The following is an 18,002-nucleotide window of genomic DNA, read 5'->3' on the forward strand; positions in this document are numbered from 1 at the left end:
TATATTGCCATCTGGAGACACAACAAGAGTGCTCCCAACACCTTCAATTGGAATGTTGCATTACGGTTGTAAATACCCTATTATCATGCCATAGAGAAACACCACTAGAGTGCTCCAAACACCTTCAATTAGAGTGTTGTATTAGGGTAGTAAATGCCCTATTATCTTGCCTTATAGAAACACTACTTGACAAACACCACTAATTGGAGTGTTGTATTAGGGTTGTAAATACCCTGTTATCTTGCCATATAGCGACACTACTGGAATGCTCCAAAGGCCGTCAATTGGAGTGTTTTATTATAGTTGTAAATGACTTATTATCTTGCCACATAGAGACACTACTAGAGTGCTCCAAACACCATCAATTGGAGTGTTGTATTAGGATTGTAAATGTGACCTTTTATCTTGCCATATAGAGACACTACTCGAGTTCTCCAAACAACATCAATTGGAGTATTGTATTAGGGTTGTGAATGCCCTTTTATCTTGCCATTCGGAGACACTACTAGAGTGCTCCAAACAACATCAGTTGGAGCGTTGTACTAGGGTTGACAATGCCCTATTATCTTGCCATATAGAAACACTACTAGAGTGCTCCAAACACCATCAATTGGAGTGTTGTATTAGGGTTGTAAATGCTCTATCGTCTTTCCATATAGAGACACTACTAGAGAGCTACAAACTCCTTCAATTGGAGTGTTGTATTAGGGTTGTAAATGCCCTAATATCCTGCCATGTAGAGACACTACCGGAGTGCTCCGAAGACCATCAATTGGAGTGTTGTATTAAGGTAGTAAATACCCTTTTATCTTGCCATATAGAGACACTACTAGAGTTCTCCAAAATACATGAATTGGAGTGTTGTATTTGGGTTGTGAATGCCCTTTTATCTTGCCATCCGGAAACACTACTGGAGTGTTCCCAACACCTCCAACTGGAGTGTTGAATTAAGGTTACAAATACCCTATTATGTTGTCATATAGAAACACAACTAGAGTGCTCCAGACACCTTCAATTGGAGTGTGGTATTAGGTTTGTAAATGCCCTATTTTCTTGTCACATAGAGACACTACCAGAGTGTTCCAAACACTTTTAATTGGAGTGGTGTATTAGGGTTGTAAATTTTAACTATTATCTTTCCATATGGAGACACTACTAGAGTGCTCCAAACACCATCAATTGGAGAGTTGTATTAGGGTTGTAAATGCCCTTTTATCTTGCCATATTGAGACACTGCTAGAGTGCTCCAAACAACATCAGGTCGAGTGTTGTATTAGGGTTGTAAATGCCCTATTATCTTGACATATCGAGACACTACTAGAGTGCTCCGAAGACCATCAATTGGTCTGTGGTATTAAGGTTGTAAATGCCCTATTATCGTGCGATATAGAGACACTATTAGAGTGCTCCAAACAACATCAATTGGAGTGTTGTTGAAGGGTTGAAAATCCCTATTATCTTGCCATATGGAGACACTACTAGAGTGCTCCAAACAACATCAATTGGAGTGTTTTGTTAGGGTTGTGAATGCCCCTTTATCTTGCCATGTAGAGTCACTACTAGAGTGCTCCAAACAACATCAATTGGAGTGTTGTATTTGGGTTGCCAATGCCCCCATTATCTTGCAATATAGAAAAACACCACCAGACTGCTCCAAACACCTTCAATTGGAGTGTTGTATTAGGGTAATAAATGCCCTATTATCTTGCTATATAGAGACACTAGTAGAATTCTCCAAACAACATCAGTTGGAGTGTTGTATTAGGATTGAAAATGCCCTATTATGTGCTTCAAACACCACCATTTGGAGAGTTGTATTAGGGTTGTAAATGCCCTTTTATTTTGTCGTATAGAGACACTACTAAAGTGCTCCAAACGACAACAATTGAAGTGTTTTATTTGGGTTGGGAATGCCCTTTTATCTTGTCATCTGGAGACACTACTAGTGTGCTCCAAACAACATCAATTGGAGTGTTTTATTAGTGTTGTGAATGCACTTTTATCGTGCCAACTGGAGACACTACTGGAGTGCTCCCAACACCTTCAATTGGAGTGTTGCGTTAAGGTTGAAAATACCCTATTATCTTGCCATATATAAATACTACTAGAGTGCTCCAAACACCTTCAATTGGAGTGTGCTGTTAGGGTTGTAAATGGCCCATTATATTATTACATAGAGACATTACTAGAGAGCTCCAAACACTTTTAATTGGAGTGTTGTATTAAGGTTGTAAATGCTCTATTATATTGCCATCTGGAGACACAACAAGAGTGCTCCCAACACCTTCAATTGGAATGTTGCATTACGGTTGTAAATACCCTATTATCATGCCATAGAGAAACACCACTAGAGTGCTCCAAACCCCTTCAATTAAAGTGTTGTATTAGGGTAGTAAATGCCCTATTATCTTGCCTTATAGAAACACTACTTGAGTGTTCCAAACACCACTAATTGGAGTGTTGTATTATGGTTGTAAATACCCTGTTATCTTGCCATATAAATGCTCCAAACGCCGTCAATTGGAGTGTTGTATTATGGTTGTAAATGACTTATTATCTTGCCACATAGAGACACTACTAGAGTGCTCCAAACACCATCAATTGGAGTATTGTATTAGGATTGTAAATGTGACCTTTTATCTTGCCATATAGAGACACTACTCGAGTTCTCCAAACAACATCAATTGGAGTATTGTATTAGGGTTGTGAATGCCCTTTTATCTTGCCATTCGGAGACACTACTAGAGTGCTCCAAACAACATCAGTTGGAGCGTTGTACTAGGGTTGAAAATGCCCTATTATCTTACCATAACACTACTAGAGTGCTCCAAACACCATGAATTGGAGAGTTGTATTAGGGTTGTTAATGCCCTTTTATCTTGTCATATAGAGACACTGCTAGAGTGCTCCAAACAACATCAATTGGAGTGTTTTGTTAGGGTTGTGATTGCCCTTTTATCTTGACATCTAGACTCACTACTAGAGTGCTCCAAACAACATCAATTCATGTGTTGTATTAGGGTTATAAATGCTCTATTATCTTGCTATCCGGAGACACTACTAGAGTGCTCCCAACACCTTCAATTGAAGTGTTGTATTAAGGTTGCAAATACCCTATTATCTTGCTAGTAAATGCACTTTTATTTTTCCATATAGAGACACTACTAGAGTGCGCCAAACAACATCAATTGGAGTGTTGTATTAGGGTTGTGAATGCCCTTTTATCTTGCCATCCGGAGACACTACTGGAGTGCTCCCTACACCCTCAATTGGAGTGTTACGTTAAGGTTGGAAATAGCCTATTATCTTGCCATATAACGACACTACTATAGTGCTCCAAACATCTTCAATTGGATTGTTGTATTAGGGTTGTAAATGTCCTATTATCTTGTCATATAGATACACCACTAGAGTGCTCCAAACACTTTCAATTGGAGTGTTTTATTAGGGTTGTAAATGCTCTATTATCTTGTCATCTGGAGACACTACTAGTGTTCTCCCAACACATTCAATTATAGTGTTGCATTAAGGTTGTAAATACCCTATTATCTGGCCATATAGAAAAAGACCACTAGACTGCTCCAAACACCTTCAATTGGAGTGTTGTATTAGGGTAGTAAATGCCCTATTATCTTGCCATATAGAGACACTACTAGAGTGCTCCAAACACCATCAATTGGAGTGTTGTATTAGGGTTGTAAATGCTCTATAATCTTGCCATATAGAGACACTACTAGAGAGCTCCAAACTCCTTCAATTGAAGTGTTCTATTAGAGTTATAAATGCCCTAATATCTTGCCATACTACAAGAGTGCTCTGAAGACCATCAATTGGATTGTTGTATTAAGGTTGTAAATGCCTTTTTTTCTTGCCATATAGAGACACTACTAGAGTGCTCCAAACTACATCAATTGGAGTGTTGTATTAGGGTTGTGAATGCCCTTTTATCTTGTCATCCGGAAACACTACTGGAGTGCTCCCAACACCTTCAATTGGAGTGTTGCATTAAGGTTGCAAATACACTATTATCTTGCCATATAACGACACTACTATAGTGTTCCAAACAACATCAATTGGAGTGTTGTAAAAGAGTTGAAAATGCCATATTATCTTGCCATATTGAGACACTAGTAGAGTGCTCCAAATACTATCAATTGGAGTGTTGTATTATGGTTGTAAATGATCTATTATCTTGCCATATAGAGATACTACTTGAGTGCTCCGAACACCATCAATTGGAGTGTTGTATTTGGTTTGTAAATGCCCTATTATCTTGTTATATATAGACACTACTAGAATGCTCCAAACAACATCAGTTGGAGTGTTGTATTTGGGTTGAAAATGTCTTATTATCTTGCCATATAGAGACACTACTAGAGTGCTCCGAACACCTTCAATTGGGGTGTTTTATTAGGGTTACAACTACCCTCTTATGTTGCCATCTGGAGACACAACTAGAGTGCTGCTAAGATTTTCACCTGGAGTGTTGTATTAGGGTTGCGATTACCCTCTTATCTTGCCATATAGAGACATTACTAGTGTGCTTCATAGACCTTCAAATGGAGTGTTGTATTTGGATTGTAAATGCCCTATTATCTTGCCATATAGAGACACTACTAGAGTGCTCTAAACACCATCAATTGGAGTGTTGTATTAGGGTTGTAATTGCCCTATTATCTTGCCATCTGGAGACACTACTAGAGTGCTCCCAACACCTTCAATTGGAGTGTTGTATTTGGGTTGTAAATGCACTATTATTTATGTTACCCTGGTACTCCTAGAAACCCATTGTACCCTTGTCCGACACATATCTGATACCGACACGGCCATGATACATATCAGACATGCCAGCTGGCGTATCAGCTTAGGTGGCGTATCTTTAACCACTAGATACGATCTCCGATACTAGTCAATACTGTGCGATATGGCAGTGACACGGCATAGATAAGTTTTTCACTTACTGATTTTGGTTTCTTGGTCGAATACGGTCAAAGATTGCTTCCTACTGCCTAAGATATTCATTGCATTATGTGGGCCGGCCCAAGATAACTTCTAGAATAATAAATAAAGTTCGCTTCCAGCAGGATTCGAACCCCTACCATTTTTGTTCAGTGCCAAAACCTTAGCCACTGCACTTCAATTCGATACTTCCTAGTAACGTGTATATTTAATTGATACTAGAGTTAGGCCTTCAGTATTTGTACAATTTTAATTGAAGTTATAATTATAATTAAAATAATAAAAATTAATATATATAATAGACGTATCGTATCCTAGATTTTGAAAAATTACCGTATCACCGTATTCGTATCATATCTGATATGATACTCGTACCCGTATCCATGAAACATAACTTATTATCTTGGCTACTCGTGAGGACGATATTGATTGGTAGGAACTAGAATACAGCAGTTCTGATGAGGCTGAAGTTGCAGCAACAACTCCAAGGTCTGGTCCCTCAGACTGCTACGGGGTCCCGCTCGCCACTTGTTTTATCTACAGGAAAACAGATGTTGGCACTCACCTAACATCCTGCGGGATTTGCTGCAAGAGGGCACACACTTCATGCTTTCCATAGACAGCTTGGCAAGACCTTCGTCCGCCAAGGCATTTTTATTAGCAATGCCCTGACCACGATTTACTCCCGCGACTTGAGCGGTAAGGCGCCATGTTGTTGTTCAGAAGCGCCACCACTCCATCTTAGCCTACAACCCCTTCTCAGCCTATTACTTTGGTTGTTGTCCAGAATCGACATCACACCTGACTTTTTGCTGAGCATGGGAACCGTAGTGTAAGCGGGACATAATCTTAATGCCTAGGCATTTTAGTTATTTTCTCTTGTTGTAGACTAATATGAGTTCTTCACAATGTAAGATGAAAGCTATTATAATATAAAATTTTCTATCTTTTATGTGTTTTCATAACCTTATTAGCTTTTTATTGAATCTCGAGGGCTTCTCCCCCTGTTGAGTATTTTAAGTATAGGATTTTATGCTTGTTTTTATACTCTTTAGACTTTTAAATTTATAAATCTAAATACTCAAAGAAATGTTAGTTGCAAGCACACAACCTATCATTATAGTACTTTGGGTATCGATCCACATGGAAATCGGAAAATACTAGTCTTTAACTCTATTAATTCATTTCAGATTTGTGCAAGAAAGTAAAGGTTGATTGGGGAGTTTGTCTGTTCTAACTTCCTAAAGTTTGGGTTCAATACCCAAGAAGAGGAGGTTTAAAATAATAAAAGTAAAATCGAATCTTGGTTGCTTTCAAGAATTGGGAAGATCTAGGGGTTTTTAGTATACAATCTCTTGATAATTCTATCCATTTGGTAATGTTTAAATTCATGTATGATTTGATGAGGTTTCTAACCTAAAGTGTCATTAAGGTTCACTTTCGTGAATTAATAACGTGCCTAAATAATTCAGACTTCACAATTACGTCCTTCATCCTAACTACCTTGGCCATAAGCTCTTGTTAGTCTCTCATCTCCTCGAATATTGGTACTTCACGATTGAGTCATTCATACCAAATTATGAACGCAAATACCTAATTCAAACCTAGGGTATTTGCGTTCATAATTTGGTACTTTCCTCTCATCCTAACTACTTTGGTTCTTTCGAATCCAAAGCGGGGCTACATCAATTTCAAGTACTAACTATGTAATCAACACAAATGATAAATCTCATAAATTAACAATCAAATCTCATAAAACAATCATAATAAAAATAAATAACCGAATAAGATAACATTAAACAAGTTCATGTATTGACCTAAACCCCTAGAGAGAAAACTAGCCTCTCTAGATGAAGAACCCTTATTCTTGTCTTCTTCTTGAATGATTCTTCTTCCTCCTCCTTGAATTGCTTCCTTGAATGCAGAATTTTACGCTAAGTATTCATAGAGAAGAGATTTTAAGAGATAAGATTGATCTTTGCGAAGAGATGCCTTGAATGGAGAATGAACCCCCTCCCCCCCCCCCCCCCCCCCCCCCCCTTTTTATAGCTAAAGACCATGCTCAATTTAGAGACTAGAATGTGGGGTTAGTGGGTGCTATCTTTTCATGTTTCCCAGATTGGCATGTCTAATTTTAGGCCCTTGAAACGTGGTCAATAGTTCTGAAAATAGAAAAACATGTCGAAAACGCGTTTTTAGGCTGTCTGCGACCAAAGCGCGTTCACACTATGCTTCTCAAGTTGTAGATCTTCTCACTAGCTTTCCGAAAAGTGGTCATATGCCCAAAACGGAGTTACGAGTCAAAAGTTATGGCTATTTTAAGTTCAGGTTCCAGTTCCAGTTCTGCTACAGTGCGGCCAGGCCACCCGCACTGGGTTCAGATTTTTCTGTAAATGCTGGAAATTTGTCTAAGTACTGAGTGCATCCACACTGATGGCAAGTGTGTCTGTACTGAGCATTTTTTTCATCGTTTTTCTTCATTTTTCTTCATTTCCTGCAAATTAAAGCTAATGAAACGCAGTAACTTGATTCTAGGTGTATTCAATTCACTTTATATTCAAAATATAAGATATTTGGTATTATTTTATGACAAAATCAGATCAAATATGTATATAATTTAGGTTTATCACCCCCGACATTGTCACACGACATAACATATTTCTCATAACTCCGACATCGCATTACAATTTTATATACATCTATAACTTGTAAGTTGTATCACTTAAAAAACACTATCAACGTGTATGCACCACGTTAATAGTAATAAATTCTGCATTGAAAATTGTGTATATCCTGACCTTCCTTAAGCGACGATAGCATGAAACGACCACGAAGGCCAGGAATGAAGCTGAACATTTAAGTTTTTATGATATGATTAAATTGAATCATTCGCATGAAAAATTCTAAAGATTTTATAAGATTTATTAATCTCGTTGAACTCCAGTAACATGATATGGCTACTTCGTATAGTCGCGTAAAGATGCAACGGAATTACCCAAAGTAATAATTTTTCACCGCATAACGTAGTAATTGTATACCGCGTAATACACAATTATATATATGATAAAGTAAATCAGAAATAAAGACAAGTACTTAAGAGATCAAAATATGAATCCCGGGCAGACCTCGGACTATAAAGAGTCACAAATAAGAGTTCAAGAAGAAGAAGACTTATGTCCGGTATGCCAGAAGTATGGAAAATGTGATCAGATGTTTACATGTGATGAGCGCAAAGAAGCATTTCATCCTCCTTGTATCACGGGATATCTGTCAATAACAAATGAAGATCTAAGATGGAGACACTTCATTTGTCCGACTTGCCCACTTGATAAATCTAAACAAAGTAGAATAAAAAGAAAATGCAAAAAGCAATGGCATTCCGACTTCGAGCAAAAGGTTTATTCAAAAAGTGATTGTGTACCCCGAGATGATTTAGGTTTCTGATGTTAAAAGCTTTTTACCGAGATCTATGTATTCAATATGAATTTGATATGAAAACAAGGCTTTCAAGTATTTCCCTGGGATGATTTCAATGTTATTTTCACTTTGTTATGAATTGTTATGACTCTTAAGTCAAAAGCATCTGCTTAAGATGCATTTTGACTTCGGGGGCTAATGATAAAGCCAAGTTTCTAATGCCCTTTTAGCTTCAATATAGGCCATGAACAAGGCTGGGATTCGAACTTCGCATAGAGGCCAACCCAGGATACGAATGAATAAGCCTATGTTGAAGCCCAAATCACGAAGGCCTTATACCTCCCAAAATAAACGGGCCGAGATGATAGCATGTTCAGCTTCAAGTTACAAGATGTCGCCCTTCGGGCGACATAACCGCTTGCACGGTCGGTTATGACATAACCGCTCGCGAGGTTGGTTACAATGTGGCCATGATCCCACGATCTGATAACCGTCCCATGAATCTGCTTATCTCCCACATGTGCAAGGAGGTTCATAGGACGGAGGTCAGACTATTACACAGGTTAGAGTATAATATCCCCGGGATCATTCCCTAGTTTCCGATATTAACACAAGATCTTGGAAACCATTGATCACTGTCTGATCCTCGACGTTTAGCAGTCCCTCGGCCTGCGACTTCGAGCAGGATGAGCCCAACTCAAGCCCTATTTAGCATACGACCTACTCTCCCGGAGTTACCCCATATCAAGACTGTTGAGGCTTTTTCCTTTGTCTTTGAGATAATTGATTGCACCATTGTTCCAATGAAGGCTTAGACTTCAAAATCAACATCTACTTTTCACATGCTTTCGAAAAAATGATCAAATACTGAAATCGGACACTCGAGCGCCGAGATACTCCAGTTTGAATATTGTTGAAGTTCCACAACGCTTGATAACTGTTGTAACGGGTCATAACCATTGTGACGGGTGCCACAATGGTTGGCCTCTGGAGTTTTGGCAGAAATGTGGACCTCAAAAATGAATTTTTATGTTGTACAACGGTTCCAACCGTTATAACGGATTAAATCAAGCAATATGCACACTTTTTGTATTTTGGCTATCGTTTGGTCATACAAACTCCGATTTGAGTGAATCAAAACTTGAAATTTCTAAGAGACCGAGATCTATAACTTTCATGTGTTAACTTTATTCAAGTTATGAATGGATGAGTCTCTATGGGCCGTGGAAGGAAGACATCAGATATGGTAACGTCTATAAACCTATATTTGATTCTCTCCATATATATAGAAACAAATATTAGGTTTCTTGGTGTTGCTCCAACCGCCAAACTCATCTTTTATTCCTGAAAAATAGAGTCACCTTGGTTGCTTGATTTTGAAACTTCAATACTTATTCAACAACCAAAAATCTACTCCACCATCCTCAATTTATTGTAAGAATTAGAGTGATTTCTGAGAGATATTTTATTCATTCAAACACTAGAGTCTTGAGTGCTCGCTTCTCTTATATTAGAGCCTTTAGAGCATCTACATCCCTGAAACTATTATAGTTTCTAAATCTGATATGCCAGTTTCTAATCCAGTTTCAGGGATGTGAGAGAATTTTTTATTTAGAAACTATATAGTAAAGTTTCTTATTAAGAAACTGTTTATAAACTCCATGATAACCAAATGATTGGTTCAAATTATTTCTCTTTTTTTAATTTGTTGCTGACATGGCTTGATAGAAACTCTAAAATTAATTTCAGGGATGTGAGAGTGATAACACCAAAATATATTGCGAAAATCACTACTTTTTAGTATGAAAAATGACGGAAATGAGTATGCAAAGTACCCATTTTCCTAAATTATTCACTGCAAACGTGTTTTTAGGCTATTTTGATAGGTTTTGGAGAAAGTTGCGAATTTAGACCGAAAACGGAGCAAATATGTCATATTAAGCCGATTCTGAAGAAGGCATCAAAATAGGGCAACACATGGAGTATGCAAACACCTCACACGAAGTGCACAACATGCAACATGGCAAAATTCACTGAAATTTGGCTAAGTACAGTGTCATACGGTCTCAGCTTTGTCGCATGCGATATAAATGCTTATGCTGCAGAGGCACATGAATTGAATCCGTGGACTGTCTAGTTTGGATTAAATCTCAGCCGTTGGACAACAACCTTCTAGAAGGACGAATCTCCAGATGTGGCAAGCCTTGCCTCGCATTGAAGTCTAAGTTTAGCGCTCCTAATATAGCATTTTATGTTATATTTGGCACCCATGATCTCCATGTTTTCCATGACTCCTCACCTATAGGCTAGGCTATATATACCCCTCTTGTAATAGGAATTAGTGTGCATTTTTTAGTTGTATAAGTCCATAATTTAGAGCAGAATATTGCGTGAAATATTTGGAGTCTTAGAGAAGAATAGGTGCTTGAAGTCCAAGGCGAAAGAAGAAGGAGTCTTCGAAGGAAGAGGTGTCTAGGTTCTACGTTAATGTCTTTCTTTTATTACTTCTTTTATTTTGTCATGCCTTTGAGTAGCTAAGCTCCCCCTCTCTAAAGATGGATGTAATGAATTCTAATTGTTTTTTACTATAATATTTATTTTTCTTTTATGTCTATTTGAGATTTTGTTATACTTAGAATGCTATTGAAATATGTCATTGCATACATAGTTCTGTCTACATATGGTCCACTGTCCTCCACATACCAATAGGTGTTATAAGTCATTGTACCACGGTGTGAGAGGGGATACATGTAAGTACTATAAACACTTCGACTAACGAGGCCTGGTCGCGGTTTAAAAGCTAGGGTTCGAACCCAGTGGGCTCCCTTGCCAAGACATAGATTAGATATCATCTCGAGGTTTAATTAGGAATTTATTTATTACTTGTAATGAATAGGGTTTAGGGTTATTACTTAGCGAGTAATAGGGAAATATAATTAATTAGATTGGTGTGAGTGGTTTAATTACATTATATCATGTGATAATTAGAATTGTCCCCCACAAGCCGACCTTAGAGTCAGAGAACCTTTCAAATACGCATAGAACCGAACCCAAGTAATAGGTGGGGAATAATAGTACTGGTATGCGGCTCTGCTCCGCGGGGTGATCTATATCGCATATGGCAGTGACAGAAGGCCATAGGCGACACCGTATGCAGCAGTGACAGTTCTGTATATGGGTAAACATGAGTACCATAAATATTGTATTGAGTTAATTAGAAGGAATTCGTCCAAAACCCTAGAGACTCCCTAAACTTGGTTTACAGCAATTAGCATCTCCACTTATAAATTCGTCAAAGTAAACTGTAAAATCACCCTGTTATTATTATTTATTTATTTAGTATTCACGCAACTCAAACAAACCCGAAGAACTTAGACTAGTATTATTGTTGTTAAACTACTAAGATTTATCCCTGTGGATCGACACCCGTTACTACTACATGGTAGGATTATGCGCTTGTAATCCGACAGAGTAGCATTATGGTAACTAAGTATATATTTATATAATATATACTAAAAGTTAGTAGTCTCATTTCGAGTCATCAGAGAGTTAGAAACTTTAGAGACCTTGATTTCTAAAAATTGTTAACACTCAGTTGAGTTTCAGGAATGTAGACGCTCTTGGTGCTCTTAAGTCATTTTTGTACTTTCAAGCTTTGTAAAGGCTCACTGGTTCCACCTTGTACTCCTTTCTCATTGGGTAAAAAAAACGCTCCATCAAGAAGGTCGCTAAGCCCCGAAGATGTAGGCGTTAATGCCGAACTTTGTAAATAACTCCCGTGTCAAGTGTCTCTTAACTCTTCAATTTACGCACACTTGCTTAGTTTAAGTTATTCATGTTTCCGTCAAGAATAACACATACACACGTTAGTTAAAACAATTTAGTTTAAAATTTTAAAAAGGCCCCAATTCAACGAAACCCCCCCCCCCCTTAAGTTCCTTCGGGACCAACAATATCTCCTTAATTTATCTGATAGTGAATGTACTTCTTTAGCCATTATACTTGATTGTCATATAACTTCACTCCCTCTTACATATTTGGGAGTACCAATCAATAATAAATCACTTACAAACTCTGAGTGGCAGATTTTAATTGATAAAAATAGAAAAAAATGTTGTAAAGATGATAGATCAACCTTCTATCCTTAGGGGACAGAGTTACTTTATTGAACTTTGTAATCTATATTATTCCCTTGTACTGGCTTTCAATTTATCATATGCATGCCAAAGTTAGACATAAAATTGATAAGATAGAAGAAAATTTCTTTGGCATGGTGGAATTTCCACTATAAGGAATATTTCTTAGTGGCATGGGATATAGTATGCACTGGTAAAGACCATGGAGGTTTAGGAGTTTTAGATTTGAAACTTAAGAATAAAGCTCTTCTAAAAAAATGGTGGATAAGATTTGCTGATGACAATGTTCATTGCAAATGGAAAGATATTACCAAAAGCAAATATGGTAATAGAACATCCTCTTCACTATGTTCATCTTTTTGGAAGGGCATCTTAAAAGACCAATCTATTATTAATTTGGGTTTGAACGACAAAGAGATTGGTAATGGTACTTCTACTGCCTTTTGGCTAGATGGATAGTGTTATGAGTATCCTCTACAACACCAATTTTTTAATTTCTTCTCTATAGTACAAAATAGATTCATCTCTGTAGCTTCAGCATTCCCTGGGTCATATTTACACTTGGAATTCAGCAAATAGCTCATTGGCATATATTTGTATGAGTGGATGCAACTAAAAGACACTTTACCTTAGATGATTCCCTAATTGATAAACTTATTTGGAGATGGTATTCTAACCATTTATTTTTAGTTAGATCCTTTTATAAATGGCTGAAGTGTGGAGGGATTCCAAATAAATAATATCTTACTATTTTGTCATCTAAACTGCCCTTCAAAATAAAAAAATTTCTTTGGCTTGTTAGAAAAATAAAATTCTAACTAAAGTAAACTTATCCCAATGTGGGTGGTAGGGAGATCCAAAATGCCATTTTTGTTCTCATAATGAGACATCATAACATTTATTTGTTCATTGTACTTATATAAGACAAATTTGGGATTGGATTGCAACCTTTAACAACTATTTATTTGATTTTTCATACCATTGATCATCTATGGTTACTTGATGTTGTAATTCCCCTAAAAGATAGAATGTTACTTGAACTTGTAACATAGTGAAATTTTAAATTTTTGAAATTTCTAAATTGAATTAAAAATCTGAATTGTCAAATTGAAATTGGTATAAATATATATAAATGTGTATATATATGAAGAGGAAAATGTAATATATTTGATTTCACCCATTTGTTGAATATTGAAAGATTGGAGGGGTTTATGTGCAATTGTTCCATTAAATGACAAAGGGGGCCCAACCTTTTCTTCTCCTCCTTCTTCCTTCTCATTTCACGTCCCCTCCCTTCCTTTCTTTCTTTCAGCCGCCCCCCAACAGAAGAGAACGAGAGAGATAGAGAGTGAGAGAGAGAGTTCCATTTCCCGCGAAATTGCTCGAAAATTGAGAAAATCGAAGAGGAGCCCAAATCTCGCGTTTCTATCTACTTTATTTGGTAATCCCTCTTCTTCTTCTCTCTATATTTGCTCCCCTTGATTTCTAGGGTTTCGGTGAAACTCGAAAGAATTGAACCAAACTTGAGTAATTCATGTCTTTGTTGTTTCTTGAGTGTTAAATTGTTGATTTTCCGTTTCAATTGCAACAAAAACCCGACTTGCGGATTCTTCCCAAAATTGATTAGAGTTGGAAAGATTTGATGATTAAATTTATATCTCTTAGCACCGGTATCGTTCCGTACCAGTGTCTATACTAATTTATGGTATATTTCAAGGTTTAAGGGTTGATAAATAAACTTGATTGTTATGAAATTCGGGACTGCACAGTGGGCAGATTTTAGGGCTGAGTAATGAGTTAAATTAAAAGGGCAATTCAAAATCATTTTGGACAAATGAAGAGTCTATTTGATGCGTCTTGGAGTCTAGTTTCTAATGGTTCCAGTTTCAAGTCGTTTGGAGTTTCCTATAACAAGGTTCTAGTAGCTTTTGTAACCAATGGTCAGAAATTGGGGCTGCTGTCCCAAAATTCTGTTTTTCATTTAATTTGGGTACGAATTTTTAAGGGTTTAAATTAAGGAAAGTGTAAAGACAATAATATTACTCAAGTAATCATATTAATCGTCGAACAAAAACTAAGTTAAGTATGTATATTGGTATAGGTGTAGGCTCGGTTGAGCAAGATCTTGCAGGACCGTTCGAGACGTCCGAACCATAGGAGCGCGATACGCTTTTCATAATCAGGTGCGGGGGTTCACGGGATCTGTTTTGAATTCTATTACTTAGAATTAAATAACGGTACTTGTATATATATATATATATATATATATGTGTGTGCTTATATATATATATATATACACCTGTTGAATTGCAAACTGACTTATTGTGCATGACCTCATGTTGGATCTCTATTTGTTAGCATTATTTGCCGCATTGCATAAGTAAATGGAAATAGTACAATTGAATTGATATGTTTGTATTGATCTGGCATGTTGGTATGGTTTTATCGCTTGTTGTTCTATCGTTTGATAGCTGAATGGAACCACAGTATTGGATTGGATTGAATGGAACTATATTTGTTATGTGTGGATGAGGGATCATATTGGAAGGGTACAAAGTCTAGCTCGCGACTAAACTTTGTTTTCAGGACCCATATGCGCATACGGTGAATGACCCTTATTGTGTACTATATTTGTTATGGAAGAGCACTATATTTGTTATTGGAGAGCACTATATTTGTGATTGTAGGAATATCGAGACTGTGGATAGTTGATTGTTATTGGTCTCTCTTTTAGAAAGAGTGACACTCCGTTGCATGATCATGAGAGATGCAACCCTCATTGGAATTTGTTAAACTTGATGTGAATATTTGAATAAAAACCGGAATATAGAAATGTTAAGCCAAACGAGATGGATAGTTGATATCCATTACTTATAACCGGACTTGATAATTTCATTGGTTATGCCAAACAATCCTATGAATTCTTCCATTTTATTTGAAGGAAATATGTGTTGGATTTCATTTGTTCCTATTATTGTTGCATATGCATTTATCTTTTAATGAATTACCGAATTGACACTCATTTGCGGTTTATTTAGTTCCGGTAATGGATTTCTTACAAATCCAGTAGCCCTGACTAAATTCCGCACTGAGAAAACGGATGACAAGTTTTCTCACCCCCCATCCCCCTTGGGGAATTTTATTTTATTGCATGTGTTTCAGGTAGGCGCGAATAGAAGGGATTCGAGTGCTCGACAATTGAGGTGTAAGCCAATTAAAGATAGGGTATGCCATCTCAATGTGTCCCTTTTGGTGTCCGATTAACTATTGTATGGTGTTTTTGTTGTATGACCCTTTTTTTCGGACCATTTCGTATGATTGTAACCCTAATTATAATTTAAATGTATAATTTGTGTTAATGTTGATTTTATGCTTTAAATGTCTTTATAACGGTATTGGAAATGGGGTGATATTTGTTGCTTTGTAAGCCTTATGAAATATTGTTAAATGCTATTGTAATAATATGTAGGATGTGTATGTAGGAGGTGTAAATATTATTGTTCATATAATGGTTTATTTTGAGATTATGGTATTATAAACATATTGCACTATTTGTATTTAAATGGTAAATTTTGGCGAAATGAAAGTCTTGTTTGGAAATTATATATCGTACTTGCCTTGTGAGTATATAGGCAACTATATATTCACGGCGAAAACTGCACGACCCCATGTTTCGGGGTGTTACAGAACTCATTAGGTCTGGACTGTCTGGTTATAAAGGAATAAAGTTTGTATTAATAACACCAGACCAGCCTCAACTAAATCCTTAGGTACCATAATTATTGCATTAACATATTTTTAATGCCAATCTAGAATTGATAATTATTTTTTAAAACTTTCTCTGATAATGTTGTCTGATGTCAAGGATCTTTCAAATCAGTTGACCACAGAGGAGGAGGCAGTGGATTCCTTGCCATGTCCACCATGGAGGAGGACCTGTCAGAAGATGCTACTGTAACCATAGCACCTGCTGGAAGAGATGGAACGTCTGGAAACGACCAAGTTTTTTAAGAAGATGAAGACTCCATTTTCTGGAGTGACTTCAAGTAATTTGGAATTTGCAAACTTGTGTTATGTTGTTTATTTTGTTGATATTCTGGTTTTTATTTTTGTTTTCTGTTAAATATCTTATCATATGTTAAGTTATAAACAGTATTACCAGTGTTTGTACTAGGTTTCCATTTTGGACACCTTTACAAGTACTATTTTTAATTCCGTAATAAAATCGATGATACTACCACTATCTTTCAAAAAAATTAGCCAAAGAAAATAGATGCGCTTAACATCATCTCAAGTGTCTTTTTTTTTTTAAAAAAGTGGTGACTCACCGATTTCATTAGAAACCATTGCTTCCAACTCCAAATAACTGGAGAAAAGAAACGCATACAGTTTGTACCAAAAAACGAACAAAAAAACTATAAGGCTGTTCCACAGAAACAGGCCTAGTCAAACATCCAAAGTATAGACAACAAAAACAACATCAGACAACCTCAGAAACTCCTAACAACATCAGACAACAAACAACTAATCATTTAGAAACTCTAACCCAAGCATATGGGTTAAATCTTCTTGTGTCATCATAGGGTGCTCGATCTCTATCTTTGAATCCCCCTTTTAAACTGTTTCATGTTGTCCTAATACAATCAGATCCTGAGAAAGTAAGACATTAGTGTCCAAAGGCATAATTAAAGACAAATTAAGCAATGAGCCATTATTTAAAGTCTTACACCAAAATGTAGCTAAAGCAATAATTTTTGGAGCCAAATGCCCTTAAAGTAGTCATATAAGATTGTTGAAAACGTAGCTTATTTTTTTCAAGCCACATACACCAAAGCACAGTGTCTCGGACAAGCTCTACTAAAGGCTTATCCTTAAGAGGAATAGAAGCATTAATAAACCATATATCATCCATAGTAGATCCCTCAAACATAAAGTTATTATGTTGAGCAATCCAATTCCATATTTGAAAAGAGAAGGGGCATTGCACAAAAAGATGATCAGTGGATTTAAAAGAACCACAAAAATGACATGATATATTACTTATCCAACCTTTGTGAGAAAGATTTTTCTTAGTTAGTAATTTATTTCGTTTGAGAAGATAGAGAAAAGTTTTGATCTTTAGATAAATTTTTGATGACCAAATAGATGTGCATTCAAATTTTGGAATACCTCCATATTCAAGCCACATATAATAAGAATGAATTGTGAACTTACCTATATAGGACCATCTCCATAATAAAATGTCATTTAAAAGGGAATTAAGCCTACAATTATTTAAATGAGAAAGCATATTATGTCACTCATGAAAAGTGACACCAATGAGTTGTCTTGTGAAAGAAATATCTAAAAAATCATGTGCTAACACCTCACTAACCAATAAATCAGGATTTTGAGCAATAAGAAAGAGGTTTGGATATAAACATGCTAAAGTACTTTCTGAACACCATCTATCATTCCAAAATAAAATGCTAAGACCATTACCCAAAGTTC

At 36.5% G+C, this 18,002-nt stretch overlaps 1 long non-coding RNA gene across 2 annotated transcripts; it reads left to right on the forward strand.

The window, feature by feature from the left end:
• Positions 1-13,791: 13,791 nt before the first annotated feature.
• Positions 13,792-16,782, forward strand: LOC144552048 (uncharacterized). Of its 2 annotated transcripts, XR_013510938.1 has the most exons (4): positions 13,792-13,953; positions 14,614-14,695; positions 15,675-15,737; positions 16,378-16,782. It is a non-coding gene; the product is annotated as an uncharacterized LOC144552048 (long non-coding RNA). The 2 variants fall into 2 exon arrangements; XR_013510937.1 differs by lacking the exon at positions 16,378-16,782 and having other exon boundaries at positions 15,675-15,891.
• Positions 16,783-18,002: the final 1,220 nt, after the last annotated feature.

Source organism: Carex rostrata, chromosome 3 (assembly GCF_964058835.1).
Source record: "Carex rostrata chromosome 3, lpCarRost1.2, whole genome shotgun sequence".
Taxonomy (NCBI): Eukaryota; Viridiplantae; Streptophyta; class Magnoliopsida; order Poales; family Cyperaceae; genus Carex; species Carex rostrata.